Raw genomic sequence first — 16,038 nt, 5'->3', positions numbered from 1 at the left:
AATCAATATTTGTCGTCCACCCTGCCAGGAATCAAACCCAGCACCTCGAGAATGACAGGCGAACGAATCAACCAATACACAACGAAGGAGACTTACCTCCACTTGATTTACTTATTTGATTTCCTTACTGTATTCTTCATCCGCATTGGACACGGGCAAAAGGGTTTTAGTTAAATAATTTTTTAATTATTTGATGTAAACATGTGTTCATGAGTTTTTAGTAAGAACACTTTAGATTTCCCTTTATTTTCTTTCAGTAAAATTTAACCATTACAGGAAAAATATAAAATTCATACCCATATAAATAAGTATTACAAATGAATAAATAATAAATCAATTTATTAACTCATTTGAAGTATTCGTACTTTTAGTTTAAAAGATATTTTGTTTATTTATTTTTATAATAATAATTTGACGAAAATTTTCAAACAACATCTTACCATAAATAGTAACTTTATTTGGCCTCAATTCAAAATTCTAGGCCAAATACGACTCTTATTACAAAGTATCCAAATACTGTATATTCCAAAGTAAAACAATCAGAATATTCCAAAGTAAAGGACTCAAAAGGATACTTATGTGTAATAATGTGATTATCCTGAAGTGTACAAAATAAGTTATGTTCCCTAGTACGTCCTTAAACTTTGTAGGATCTTTTTTCATGCGAAAATCGACTTCATAATATTTAGTTTAAATACATGTAATTTGAAATTAAGAAAATATCCGCCAGGTAAGAATTTTGACGAATTGGTATTTTCTGTCACTCTCTTGCAGATGCCTTCCCGATACAGTTCGAAAATGACAATTGCACGACGGACTGATTTTGACCAACTGAAATCGACAAAATCGACGTTTCGCAGTCCCGTTTTCCGCATCTCAAAATTGAACTGATTTTACTGTTTTTTTTAGAATGAGTGTCAGAATCAAATTTTCTGTATTATTACATTTTCCGTTTTTCAAAACTATTTTTCGTATTTTAATACCATACGTCCGAAAACAGTAAATACAACCGGGCACATTTTTGAGTTTCTGGATCGTCCGATCTTTCATAAGAAAAAAACTTCAAAAAAGCAAAGCAATAGGGACACGTCAATTGTAAATATATATAGTGTAAATAATTTCTCGAGTGCATCCAGGAAGAAAATACGGGACTACGTTTGTATGAAGAAAAGTAAGACTGCGTTTCTTCTTAATATATTGTAGGTACCAACGTTGCTTTGTTTGCTAAGAAAAATAAAGGAATATAGACATTTACATCAAACAACATACGATACGATAATAATTGATAAAAGTAATTACACTTCACCCAATCTTAAGAAAAGTGTCACTTTTAATGACGATTATATATTATGATTTACGAATACAATTTTCCCGAAAAACATATTTTATTTTATAATTCGTCAGTGGAAAATCACTAAAACAAGCAAACTTGTGAATTTTTATTGTCTGATTGTACAAAAAAATACACGATTTAACATGAAAAATAAATAAGTACCCCAAAAAAATCATAATATATTTTATTTAATTAACATATACGGCAAATTTCCATAAATTTTAAATGTTTACATAATTGGTTTAATTATTTTTATAAAAAAACCTAAGTTACCTAAGATTTATAAACAAAAATTGAAGCTAAAAATTCAACAACATATTCAGTAGAAGTGTAAACAATTGAAGAATCAATGTAAAAATCAAATTAAATGATAAAATATATCAACAATGTTTGATTATGTCCAAATGCTTGCAGACTGGCTGGATTTCCTCCCTAGGGAGTTGTTCATATTTAAATTCATTTCAACAGAGAGGGAAAAAGTTTTCGAGAAGAAATTTGGAAGTCTAGGCATTTACAGGGCTTATGACCTGTCATTGGCTGGTTTAAGTGGCCACTTTACACACTGTGTAACATTCACCATTCTGCCCATGTTTGAACATCCACATTTCCTCAACTCTTCCATCTGTTGATTTTTGTGAAGTGAAAGAGCTGAAACCTCTATCACGTGGGTGAGATTCATCCGGCTGAACCAAATCACCCACTAGGCAACGCCTGGAAACAATTTTCCAATTTTTATACTTCTTCACTTCAATCTCACCCACGTGATAGAGGTTTCAGCTCTTTCACTTCACAAAAATCAACAGATGGAAGAGTTGAGGAAATGTGGATGTTCAAACATGGGCAGAATGGTGAATGTTACACAGTGTGTAAAGTGGCCACTTAAACCAGCCAATGACAGGTCATAAGCCCTGTAAATGCCTAGACTTCCAAATTTCTTCTCGAAAACTTTTTCCCTCTCTGTTGAAATGAATTTAAAGATAAAATATATATTTATATTTTTTTGGTTTGTTGGTTATCAACCAATTGGTGGCCATTTTGTCTTATTTGACAACATAAACATAACAGTTCGATCGGGTGCTTTTGTAGCTGTGCTAGGCTTTGTTTGTAAATAACTTGGATATTTACATTATAATAAATAAAAATCGACTATGGCGATTTGCAGTATGTTTGGTTGCAGCAAATAGGAGCGTCAAAGGTGTTTAAGGAGTCAGTTTTTACAGGTAATTGATTCCGAATATTTTCCCATAATTTTACATTTATTTTTGGCATTTATTGTCCCGGCACGTGTATTAAGTTGCTTAAAAACATTCTTTTTATCAACATATTTACTTCAGATAATATTTTTTCTCAATTTAGGGGATAAATTTGTGAATTAAATTATGTTTACTGTTGATAATGACAGTTGATTATAAGCAATATGTCAGGGCCGCACTAGGCATCCCTAAAATGTTTGAGTTTTTATGGAGTAGAGGTCGATTAAAATTTTACTCGAAAATTGCAACGTTAACCTTGAAATCGCATCTAAAATGACGTGTCCGAATTTCAGGCCGCTACGACTCGCCATTTCGGAGATGTGACGGACAAACAAAGAAACTCAACACTAGACTTTGGTTCGATGGAGTTGGGATTTATTTCTCAATAAATATAACATAAATGTATTGTGAATAAAATGAATAAATAAATAAATAAATAAACACAAACATATATTTGCAGTTTTATAAAATAAATATAGGCGAATTATAGAAAAATAGATTGGAATGACCCTGCAATGATAAATACATAGGTACATATTTAAAAGTAATTACAATGCAAATTAATATCCATTTGGCGAATTTCGACCTGAGTATAGCCCATTATTTTGCTGCGAACTGTAGCTAACTTAAAACTCAATAGTCATGTAATGGTTTTTCTATGTTTGGGCTCCTCTCTAGGTTACGCATTATTACTCTGAGTATATAACTATAATTTTGACAAATTTGTTTTATGAATAATCGCCATTATGTGGTACGGAACCATAGTGAAAAGTATGTTTAATGTGTCTTTTAAAGACAAAAAATCAACAAATTTGAAAAATTAAAAAAATTTAGATTTTTTAATACAGGCAGAATGCTTAAATTTTTCACTGTGTATTTAATATCCAGATTTCGTATTCTACATACAAAGATGTTGTCTTTCTATGTTGAAAAAAATGACAATCTCAATCTATTCATTGTTTAATCGGTATTCAAAATAATTATAATCAAAGGGACAAAGGTCTGCGATACTAATTGTAATGTTTGGTACTAATTATAAAGGTCGTGATACTCAAAGTACTGCCCTTTGAGAGGAAACGATCGTTTATATAATTTATAGGAAAATATATCGTTGACAGTGGCAACTGACACGAGGGTTGAGGGCGGGTTCTCTAGTATTAACAGGTTAATTAAGTAACTGCGTGAAATTTTAATTCATTAAAAATTATAGTATTCAATTATTTTAATTTTAAATAATATGAACGTTTGTATTAAAAATTATGAAACTAACTTCCACTTTAAATAAAATCATTTTGCTCAGTCAGAGGATGGCAACATTAGGCATATTTAAATATGATTAAAATTTTATTATAAAACACTTATAAATAAAATCCATTGTAAATATTTGGATCAAATAAATACACAATAAGCTGCAAAGAATGATTAAATAATTTTTCGACTTATTCGAAAGTTTTGTTGCATGAAAAATTTCGCTTACATATTTATGTGGAGTTTATAACTAACTCAATTAACTCTACTTAAGGAATAAAATACAATAAAATGGACGCCGACAACATTGTATAAACCTAACCATGACATAGTAAAATTTATTTTACATTAAATGTTGAATTTCTCCACAATATGTCACACATAAAGAAAGGTTAGAAAAATTAAATGGACATTTCTTAGACATCATAACTGGAGATGCAGGAATACTCATCTCAATTATATGTCTTCCTGCTAAAAGCACCACTTGCTTTCTTTAGAAGATCGCCGTCTACTATTAGACAGGAGTGCTTCATGACATACTTAGTGGACGCCTTGATAGTCCGACTCTTATGTCGGAGTTATCATCAAATGTTCCCGGCTACCTCACCCGTCACACGTCGAGCTCTCTATTTCATATGCCAGAAGTTCGTACGAACTGTGCCCAGAACTCTCCACTTATACGTTTTGCTCGTGAATATAATTTAAATTTTCCCCTTATTGATCTATTTGATTGTAGAAAAATTACATTTAAAATCTTAAAACATACTTTTTGTCTTATACTTAGTTTCAATAATAAAGTCTAATTTTATCTTATTTTATTTTATCTCTAATTATTAATATTTTATATATATTTATATTTTCGACACTCGTGCACTAATATTTACACACATGTTCACCCTCATTTCAATATAAAACTCACTCACCCACTCACCCACTCACCCACCCTCTCACACACTTACACTCATACAAACACACTAGTATGTATTGTACGAGTATTTAATGTATTTCTGTGGATATCTGTCATTGGTTTTATTCTCTGTATATTTTTTTATTTGTTATATTTTTTGTACATGTATTACTGTTGATATCCCCAAAAAAAAAGTCGTTATCAACGTCGTATTGTCGAAACAACCGAAATTAGCGCCGGGCAAAGAGAGTCTGAAATTAGTTTTTCAGTTTTTGGTGACAAGCGTTGGCAGGCCTGGCACCTGGTGTTGCAAGTGCCCATAAAACAAATGTCCCCACGGTGCGTAGATGCTACGGTCACTGTTAGAAATAAAACATTATATTATATCGCATTTTTGTTTATCAGGTGTAAGTTGAATTCCTTATGATGTGACAATGGTTCTTGCTACGGTAGCCGAAATGTCGCGTCGTGTCAAAACGAATCTTGCGTACACACACGGATTAAAATACACACGTTTTTATTATAAAAAATGTGTTTTTGATGAAAAAAAAACATGTTACGGGTCAGTTGATTTAGCTATTCACTAATTACCGACAGCTAATAAAAACAACAACGTATAAGTTTCTTATTTAAAATTAAGTTTTAATACCGATGATTTAAAAAAGTCGCGAATAAAAAGCATTTCTTTTTGTATACCCAATCAATCAATGTTTTCATTTCATTGAATTGAATTACAATTGAAGAAATTTATTGGGGAATTGAATAGAAACCCAGCAAATATTGGTAAGGGAAAAGTTTTCCATTGATTAGCTTTCTTCTGAATTTCATTTTAAACTTTTGCTCCAATAAGCAATAAGTCACTAACTTATTGAACTTACGAAAAAATACTTTGAGAGAGTTAAAATTATATTTTTTAAACGTGGGGCACATTGCGATATTCCTTAGATTATCCAACGGTTGCTGGTTTAATATTTAAATAAAAACTCTCCTTGTACAATAAATATTATAATCAGTAGTTATGTGTTTGTAAAAGACAAATTGAATAATATAGCAAACAATGAATGTGTTGTGTCCACTTATTTTGCGTATGTTTTTTGAATTATTAAATATGGTGTTATTTTTTGGAGTAACTCTTCAAACGTACGGGATGTTTTTATAATTCAAAAAAGATTTGTTACAAAAATAGTAAATGCTTATTACCCAGCATGCAGGAAATTTTTTATAAGTAAATTTATTGATATTAACGGGTATTTATATCAAAAAACTATGTCTTATTGTAAAACTAAGACCAGAATATTTTCACTTTATAGAAAAATAGTAAGAAAAACATAATAGAAAGAATAAGCAAAGATTGGGTGGCCTAAAATTTATACTAGTATTCAAATCTTAAATGCAATAATTGCTATAATATCGATTAGGAGAGGAAGTAGGTTAGCGAGTACTTGAGCAAGGTATTTTATCTTATAAACACGTTTTTCGTCGGTAGATGTATCAACAGTTTTTCAAGGTAGGCGACAGCCGTCCAGATCCAATGTTTATCTCAGACATGATTTTTAAAGACTAATGACAAAAAAAAATGTTTTAGTTTCGTATTTTCACTGATATGATTTTTAAGTCTCGTATTTTTTTAATTACTCCGTGCGTGACGTCACTAGTTCTCTATGATGAGTTGTCTTGATTGGAGGGTTGGCTTCCCGGAAATCGGAAATCTATCACAACTTTCAATCAATAGTTGATTTAGAAGTACTTGCAATGTTATTAAAAGTAGTTAATTTTTATTGAAATCTTTTAAATTCATTTTTGAAAACATTTCCGAGGAATTTCGCATTACAATAAAATGTTCTAATTTTTACCGCGTGTTAGAAAACATTTTTAATACACAATTTACCGTAGCACTGAACTTCCTCATTGAAAAAACAGAGACGAAATTAAGCTGAATGATATCAAACTGCGATATCTCTAATGAATATAAAATTGAAGAAACAGAAAAACAGTTATAGCCCAAAAGAGAAAAAAGCACAGTTTACGTTAATATAAAAATAAAATTAAATGTACATATATGCACATAAATTTGATGTAAATAATATCTAAATTGTTATGAAAATAAAACTTTGTTATTAGTGTTATACAATTTTTATTCTTTTAAAAGAACACTACTACAGTTTCGGGAGAGCACTCCTCCCATCAACGGGTGATATAAAACTAATATAGTTTAAATTATTTGTAAAAAAATGGCTACTTGATTTGGGTTCCGAGAACTGTCTCGAGATGGTCACCCCACCAAAGCAGTAGACTTGTTTATATAAATTTATTTTTGCATTTTATGTTTTGTATTTGTATCCACGCAGTGTCTCGATGAATATATGTCATATAAATTTGGCATTTATGCGGATGTTGGGCCACCGGGAACTGACAGTAGCTCGTTACTTGACCTAATGTCTGCACAGTAGTTAAGTATGTGAGCTGTACTAATGATATAATTTTGTTTTTTTTTTCTTCTTTTTTTCATTTTTTTTTCTTACTATTATTTATGTATTTATATATCTGTGGATTTAAATATGAACATGTATTATTTAATGTTTATTTTTTAGACACCATGAGTAAATATTAAATCATGTAAATGAATGCCTCGACACGTGTTGTGCCCAGTGAGGTATTCATATTAAAAAAAAGTGTTATGTAACACGCGAAATAAAAAATAAATAAACAATATTTACAGTAAATGATGGTCTCGGTAATAAATTTAAGTAGACTCATTTCTATCATTCATTGAGTGGTAAAAATAGTAGTTAGTTCTAGTAGAATAAGAACTTTCGTTTTTGTTCTATATTTAATGATTCATGTAGTATATCTGGAATATTTATGTCATTTGTTCGCTAAATATGAGTTCTGGAGCTTAATAATTGAGTTTACAATAACGTTTTTTTGCACTTCTGAAAAATTATACTTTTAGTTCTTAACTTCTCCGTAATGCGGATTTTTAATTTGTTTTTGTAAATTTATCGTATTGGAAAAAAATATATATTGCGATTCCCCGAGGGTACAAATTTAAACCATTATTTTGTATATGAAAAGTAAAAAAAACTAGAAAAACACTGAATCATTTTCATGCTATAAATTAAATCATTTAAAAAGAAAAGCCAAAAAATTTATTTAAATTATATGCAGGAAATAAGGGATTAACCAAAGCGTAAAATTTATGCTGTACATACTAATTGTTTATATCTTAATTTAGTTTAATGGCACACATCATCATAAATTGATGTTTATCTGCAATAATGTTGATATCAGTTTTACTGTTTCACTAAATTTTCCATACTGGTAAAAATATGAACGGAATAATCTGATTCCCTTTGGCAAATATAGGTTGCTATGCTACAATTAATTTATTTAAAATAAGGTATTACAAAATAAATATAAACATCAAAGTATTGTGCAATATAGTTAATAAATGCACAATATCAAACCATAAGTTGATACGGGACGAGTATCGTTTAATTATGTAACATATGTTTATTTAAAAAATAAAATGGCGTAGCATATTAAATTTAATGCTTTTGCCAATGTCATGTTGTATTATTTTATAAACAAAATGGTTCGCAGTACGTAACCGGGCCTCACCGCCGCCGCCAGGTCTGCAACATAAACATGGTCAAGTCTAACAGTTTCGAGAAAGTTCTACACTTTCTCGTTTAAAAACTAAAAAGGAGAATCCCTCCACAAAACGATTGATTCTCCACCCATACTACAGTCACCGATCCAACAATAGGCCCCAGTCGTGCACTACAAATTGAAGCCGTTATCTTTTTTAATTTAAGTAAAAGGTTGTATACAGACGGATTTCTGTTCGCTAAGATGAGTTGAATATTTGTAGGAAGAGAAATGAGTGGGGCCAAAGTGTTGAGAAAGGTTGGCATTTGGTCATTTATTGGGCAAAGAAAGAATAAGTGGTTGAGATCTTCTTCCTCAAAGCGTTAATCTGAAATGGGGGAGTCAAAAAGTGAAATCTTACCTAAGTGAAAGAAAACAGTTGATTCAAATTAATAATTCCTTGTCTTCTCCAATCACTGTTACTTCTGGAGTACCTCAAGGAGCCCACCTTGCTCCATTATTATTAAATATTTTTACAAATGATATTATCAATGTTTTTCGAAATACAAAATTCTGGCTTTTTGCTGATGACAACAAGGTACTTAAACTGATTGAATCTCCCAATGATGGTCTTCTTTTTCAACATGATATTAATTGTTTTAATGAATGGTGCGATATCAATTGTCTTCAACTTAACATTGACAAATGTAAAATAATATCTTCCTCGCGACGAAAAAAACCTATACAATAAAACTGCAAACTAAAAAATACTTCCCTTTCAATGGTTTCGTCAATAAAGGATCTTGGCATTACTTTAGATAGTAAACTCTCCTATCGTGAACACATTGATAATATTGTAAACAAATCTCTCAAACTTCTCGGTTTTATCAATAGAGTGACGGCGGACTTCAAAAATATTAATACCATTAAAACTCTTTATTGCTCACAAGTTCGACCCCATCTAGAATACGCTTCTCCTATTTGGTCTCCATTCTACAGGACTCATATTGACCATATCAAGTCTGTCCAACACCGTTTTTTAAGAAAAGTAGCATGGTTGCTCGGATTACAAAGGGGTAATTATTCTTATTTTGAAATAGAGCAATCTCTTAATCTGTCTTCATTGGAGAGACGTAGAACTGAGATGGACCTTATATACATTTTCAAAATACTTAATGCTTTAAGTGATGTCCCATCTCTGTTGCAATCAATTTCTTTTCATGTTCCCAACCGTGTCACCAGAAGTCAAAATCTGCTATTTATAAAATCTTCTAAGAGCAACTTTGGTTTTTATGGCTCAATGTCCAGAATGTGTAGATTAGTCAATTTGGACTTGGAATTTTTTGGGATAGATCTTCCGGCTTTTCGTAGATCTCTTCGCGACTAAACAGTGTGGGATAAAGTTGGATTGGCATGGTTTAGTTCAAAGTTTTTGGTCTTTCGTTTTATTTAATATATTGTATACTATTATTGTTTTGCCCTTGTTTGTCTTTGCTAAATAGTTTTATGTTCTTTTTGTTCAGTTTCTTGCATTTATGTTTCTTCATGTAACTGTTGTGATTGGCTTAGGCCGTATATATATAATAAATAAATAAATAAAAACACTAATTATCGCAATATGGGCCCTGGTACAGCAATGCCCTGTCCTCATTCGACTAATAGTGGATATATCTTTTTTGTTTAGCAAATTTTTCTTAAACCAATGACATGATGGGATATTAGGTTGAATGAGAGCGTAATTTCTTTTTGATATTTTCTTTTGTGCTCCATTTGTGGGACCAGCTAGAAGACATATCAACATTTGGGATTATTAAAAGACCGTTGGCTGGGTAGTTTGAGAAATTCGTACCCCCATTTAATACAGCTCCCTTAGCTAAAGAATCGGCTTGTTCGTAAACTAAAATTCCATGACGGCTCGGAATCCAGGCTGGGAAAACCTAAACATTTTTTCGTTTCAGATAATAATATTTTATTAGAACGTCAATATTTTTTTGAACGACTCACAACATAATAAAATCAATAATGTTTTATATCGATCCTTATGTAGGTTCTAAGGTAATAATTAATGCAACAAAAATATTTTTTATGATATGATGATTATGATTTTAAATCATTTCTGATATTCATAAGTTTAATTCAGGGTGTCTTGTGACGTTATCATTTATTATAATGCATACTCAGACTAGGCCAAAATCACCTTTTAATTATGAGGACTTTACTGTGAATCGAATTCAAAACCCCTCATTATACTACGGGCCAGTTATTTTTATTATTTATTTAAAATTATTTGAATACATAGTCTGTTTTGATTTTCGAGCATTTTGAAAATATTTGTGCATGCTTATAATCTATAAATAATATTTAAATCTAGTTTTAAAATAAAACAAATGAGACTCAAATTAAGATCATTCAAATTTAAAAAAAAAATAAGAAAATTGAGAATGAATTAAACTTGTTTTCATAATAATTTGTATAAGCAATCCAATTGCATCACTTTCAAATCGTTGTATGGAAGACAAGATGATCAATATAGAAATAATGAAATGTCAGAAATCGATCCCAGGCCCCTTATAAATTGTAGTCGAATGCGCCAAGCACCACACAACGATGCGGATTTATCCCAACTTGACTTCCCTTTTCAGGATTTTACATGAGAGTAGCAATCGAGTCGAAAACACTCGTCCATGTTTATAGTTGTTTAACTATATCATAACTGTATTATTTATTTATGCGGACACAGAAAGCTGTCATTACGCAGGTTCTTAAAAAAAATATATATATATAATTATTTAGATAATTTTTAATAGGATAAGATTTTACAGTACTCGTATCTAGATAATAATATGTTTGTTTATTTATTTATGTATGAGATCCCCGGAGAGGCTCGGAAAATTCATAGGGTGTTTTTACCAAGCCTGGGTGGTCTGTGACATAATTTGCCATTGTGATTCAATAGTTGCAATAATCAATTTAAAAGGTTTTCACTTAATTGAAATATTGTTAGATGAATAATTATAATAGGATCAAAAGAATAAATAGGAAATCAATCGATGATACAAAAATAACACATGAAACCCCTTTAAAAGGCACGAAAGTTTTAGTGAGGCTTTGAATCCTGGGTATAAAACATTTATCACGAGCTTCAGCTTTCTAAAAGTAGCTTCGAAAGGCCGTTAACATCCAAGAGCCTTATGCTAGAAATATGAAATACTGTGTCGATCATTCGACAATAAGAAATATAGGATTTTTGACATTTTTAAAGTAATAAAGATCTACGAAATACTGTCCTGTATTTTTTTTTTCGTTTCGCTAATTATTAGTAGCAAAATTTATTTTTTCAATGTGTAATTTTGAATTCCCGCAGAAAGCGGTCATTCCACTGGCCACACCCCTAATACGTAACGATTTATGTTTATTTGTTCCTGGCCATCGAAATTTGTTTAGAACATTATCACGAATCTTGACGTCACAAAAACCAAGGCCAAACACGTCGCGTTTTTCTAGCAACGTATTTTTATTAAAGTTCTTTTTGATATTAGTGTTAAAATATTTCTCCACGATATCTTTATTGATTTTGAAAATATAATTAATTGTTCTAAATCAGTTTCATATATTTTTATCGGTATTCGTAGTATGTGATATTTCCCTATGCGGTCAATAGCTGAGTTTTATAGTCGTCTCGATTGCTTTGTCATATTACTAAGACCAATAAAAAGGTGGAAACACTAACAAATGTATGGCTCTCTTGGTAAATTTATGTATGGCCCTCTTGTCGCATTAACTTTAATTTTATTTTGAGATGTATTGTTTCTAGTCAAACTTCCTTTGGGTTTTTTTTTGTTTTTAATACTTTTGTGATAAAATTAATATTACCGAGTTGCAATGTCTCAGTATAATAAGTTTTACTGAAAAACTGCAACTTTTATAATCTGGCTTTGACACATTTACACGTTGTGTAAAATAATTCCTGCGAATAAAATGGAGTTAAATTCTCCATTTTACTAAAATTTGGTTATTGATTTTCATATTTTTCGTCCTTTTATTAATAACGTATACTGGTAGATTAATCTTTTACTCAAATTTTACAAATGAAATAGGTTTACTCTCTTGAAAAAATACCATACATTATATGGTTTGCAAGACGTTTATCAACACAAAATAAGTATCCTATAAAGCATATTATTTGATATGCATACATCTCAAATACGTATTTTGTAATCGATGGTAAAAAAAATAATCAAAACGAAATATTATTATTGCATAAATTATATCATCTAGTGCCCAGGTGAATGTAGAATATAGTTGGTGGCTGCTCCCAGATAAAAATTCTGAATAAATAAATGAGGAAGTACAGATGTTTTTTTCATTTTTTTTTTGTTAACAGACTGTTGAGCTAAGTCAATTTTTTATTTTTTCATATCGTATTATCGGCGCTACGATTTTTTAAAGTTTTGTATTTCTGAAATAACTCCGCGTGTGACGTCAGAGGTTCATTTCCGCTTATTCTCATTCAGTTCTTCCTATTGGTCCAGAAACGACAAGCAGACCGGAAATCTTCCATAGCTCTCAGATCAAAGGTTGATTCACACGAACCAGTGAGGTCATTTAAAGTAGTGCGTTTATATCAAAATATTTTTTATTATTTTTTCTGTACAGTTTCAAGAAACTTTGCGTTACAATTTAATGCTCTAATTTTTACCCCGCGTAAGAAAACATTTTTTGTATCCAATTTCCCGTAGGGCTGAAGTTCCTCATTGAGTAGAAATAAGGTGTTTTCTTGATATATTCAGTTTGATTCTTCCCAGTGTTAATATGAAATATTGATTTTAAAGGTTGTTTGAACGTCGATGTTTTAGTCTCTGGACTAGAATCTGAAGCGTAAGCGAGGCAACTTACCTTAATGTAACAGATAATCGAAAAACGCTGCATTTAATTTACCAATACAGTACCTTATGCACCATTGGGTGCAAAAGGGAACTATGATGATTGAGTTGAAATAAAAAAAATATCGTCAATATGAATGGCGAGTGTAAACAACGAAGAAAGTTTGACATAATATTAAATTATTCCATTGCCAATGCCGAGTTTCAAACTGCTTTTTAATCGACTTCAATTGCTTTTTATTTAACGGAAGTTAATTACCATTTTAAATACGAACGATTGCTACATAAGGCCCCTTAGTTCCTGTACCGTCAAAATGACACTGAAATATTAAATATTTAAATGAAAAATCCTCGAGAACACGTGGGATCACGTGACGTAATTCTTTATAATAATTCTTGCCAAATTTATGACACAAGTCTGCATGTATGTGTAAACAAAATATACTTTGAACATCGTATGATATTTGATTTATTAGAAGCTCGCATGTGCAAATTTTTCATACGAAAATAATGTTATAAAAACATATGAGCTACGGACTTTTGGAATTTTGAAGAAAACCAAAAAACCGTGTGTGGTTTATGTTAATATTAAAAATTAACATTATTTGAGAAAACAGGTTTAAAATGCTGATGTGTATATGCCATTTTTCGAGCTTTATGAATTGATAAACCCCTAAAAATCTTTGAGGTAAAATTTAAAAGTCAGAATGCATAAAAACTTAGTAAAATTCCCTTTTAAAAATGGATTTAGGTGCAAACTATTAATTAAATTTACCAGATATATTTTTAGAATTTTCAACTATGGAGACAATTTAAATTACCTAAAATAGTTTAATGCGTATGTGTAATGTCCAATCTATGAATAAGAAAACTAAAAAAGGCTTTTGTAAAATAATTTCAAGGCTTTTAAAAAGTCAATTTCAGTCGGTAAAAAATTCATTTCTGCCTTTCTCTCAATTCAATGAAGTTCAAATTTTATACTTCTGGATTACCTTTTTTTAGCACAAATATTTCTAGGCTACCAAATTGCAGAGAACTCCTTTTAGCAGTGTATTTCGTTCAAAGACGGGCATTTTTTCCTTTTACGTGACTTAAAAAACAGTTCTATAAAAAACGAAGTTAAAAACAATTTATGGTTACATAATAAAATTAATGAATGTCAAAAGACACCTAAATGTATTAATAAAACAACGGAAATATATTTTTTTAAATAAATTATTTCAATCAGAATATTTTTAATTGAATCGGCATTCACTTCGTAACACTTCATTATAAATTATTATGAAAATATTTTCATAATAATTTATTTCAATCAGCATGGGAATTTTCTCAATTTTTAAAATATTATTTATGCATCTATGAAATTTAAATTAAAAAAAACCTTTTTTTAAAATTGCTAATGTCTTTAAAATATGTAAACAAATTTCGCAGATAAGGGTTTCTTTTAACTATCGATTTCGAATTTTTAAAGTTTTATTTTTTTTAAATTTGAACATTTCACTCTCATTTATTTATTTTGATTTATTAAACACTTTTTATACAATATATATACATATGAGAGCGGGGATATTGCCTTAAGGCAATTTCTTCATACCTACCCAAACCGTTCAGTTTGGGAAAATTACAAATACATGGACATATTGAATCTTATAATTTTATACAAAAATTAAAAACAAAGATAAAAAAAATAAAAATATATTAAAAATAGCACTATACTAAGAAGAGAGGAAAGGGGATGGGAAGAAAAGAAGAAGGATAAAGGAACAATTTAAATATTAATATAGTGACATTTCAATCTTCTTAAATGTAAATAAAGAAGGGGCATCTCTAACAATAGTGGGTAGATTATTCCATGGCTACTACTGTAAAAGAAGAGGCAAGAAAATAAGAGCGGTGACAGGGTATTGAAAGGGTTCTCTCGTTACTATTTCGAAGAGATAGTCCGACTCTTCAACTTAATATCTCCACATTATTTTATTTTTGTACATTCCCATTTAATGATTTCATCATATAAATAAATGGCTAAATTACCACTGTGAATTGAGTGTTAAATTGGATACTAGCCCGTCTATATAAAATCTTGTTTGGAAGGGGCCACTTTTTATTAAAAATACGAAAAATAAATACGTTAATTTTAATTTAGCATTAAAGGCGGAGTAAAGTTTCAGCGCCATCTATTCGTTGGATTTGGAAACTCATTATGTGCAATTATATTATGACGTTTGAAATGACATGTCAATGGCAGCACTTCGGAAAAAGTATTTCGACTATAAAATATAAATATCACCATTTCATTTATTTTCATCGATAGCCTTGCCTTATCTTCTTGAAAACACATATCGACATGTGGATAGTTTGAAACTCGTCATACCTCGGTAGATAGAGATAATTGAAAAGTTAAGTGCACTGATGAAGATAGCGGTTGTAAATGCCCAGGGCCGCGATTATAAACGTTATCTCCATCGGAACGTATCGAGACGATATAAAATAAAATCGATATTTATGAACAGTTTGTGGAGGGACTGCTTGTCTGAGAAATTAAGGATTTGCTACATTTTTAAATTATATACATTTTAGATTATTTTTTTAAAAATGACTTTAGAAAAAAATTATAAGAATTTTTAAAAAACTTACCATGAGGAATGTTCCTCTGAAGTTTTGCGGTATGGCCCCGAAAACGAAGAAATAAATGAAATGCGTATTTGTCAATAATACTTGAAAGAAAATATAAAAAAAAGCTTATCTGGTTCAAGAGAAAGACGTAGGCTGAGAATCTGGATTTAAGAACGTGGTTTATAATATGAATTTTTTTTGTGTTTTTAT

Source organism: Micrasema longulum, unplaced genomic scaffold (genome assembly GCF_059751315.1).
Source record: "Micrasema longulum isolate JH-2025_06_02 unplaced genomic scaffold, ASM5975131v1 h1tg000952l, whole genome shotgun sequence".
NCBI lineage: Eukaryota > Metazoa > Arthropoda > Insecta > Trichoptera > Brachycentridae > Micrasema > Micrasema longulum.
This window is presented reverse-complemented; position numbering follows the sequence as displayed.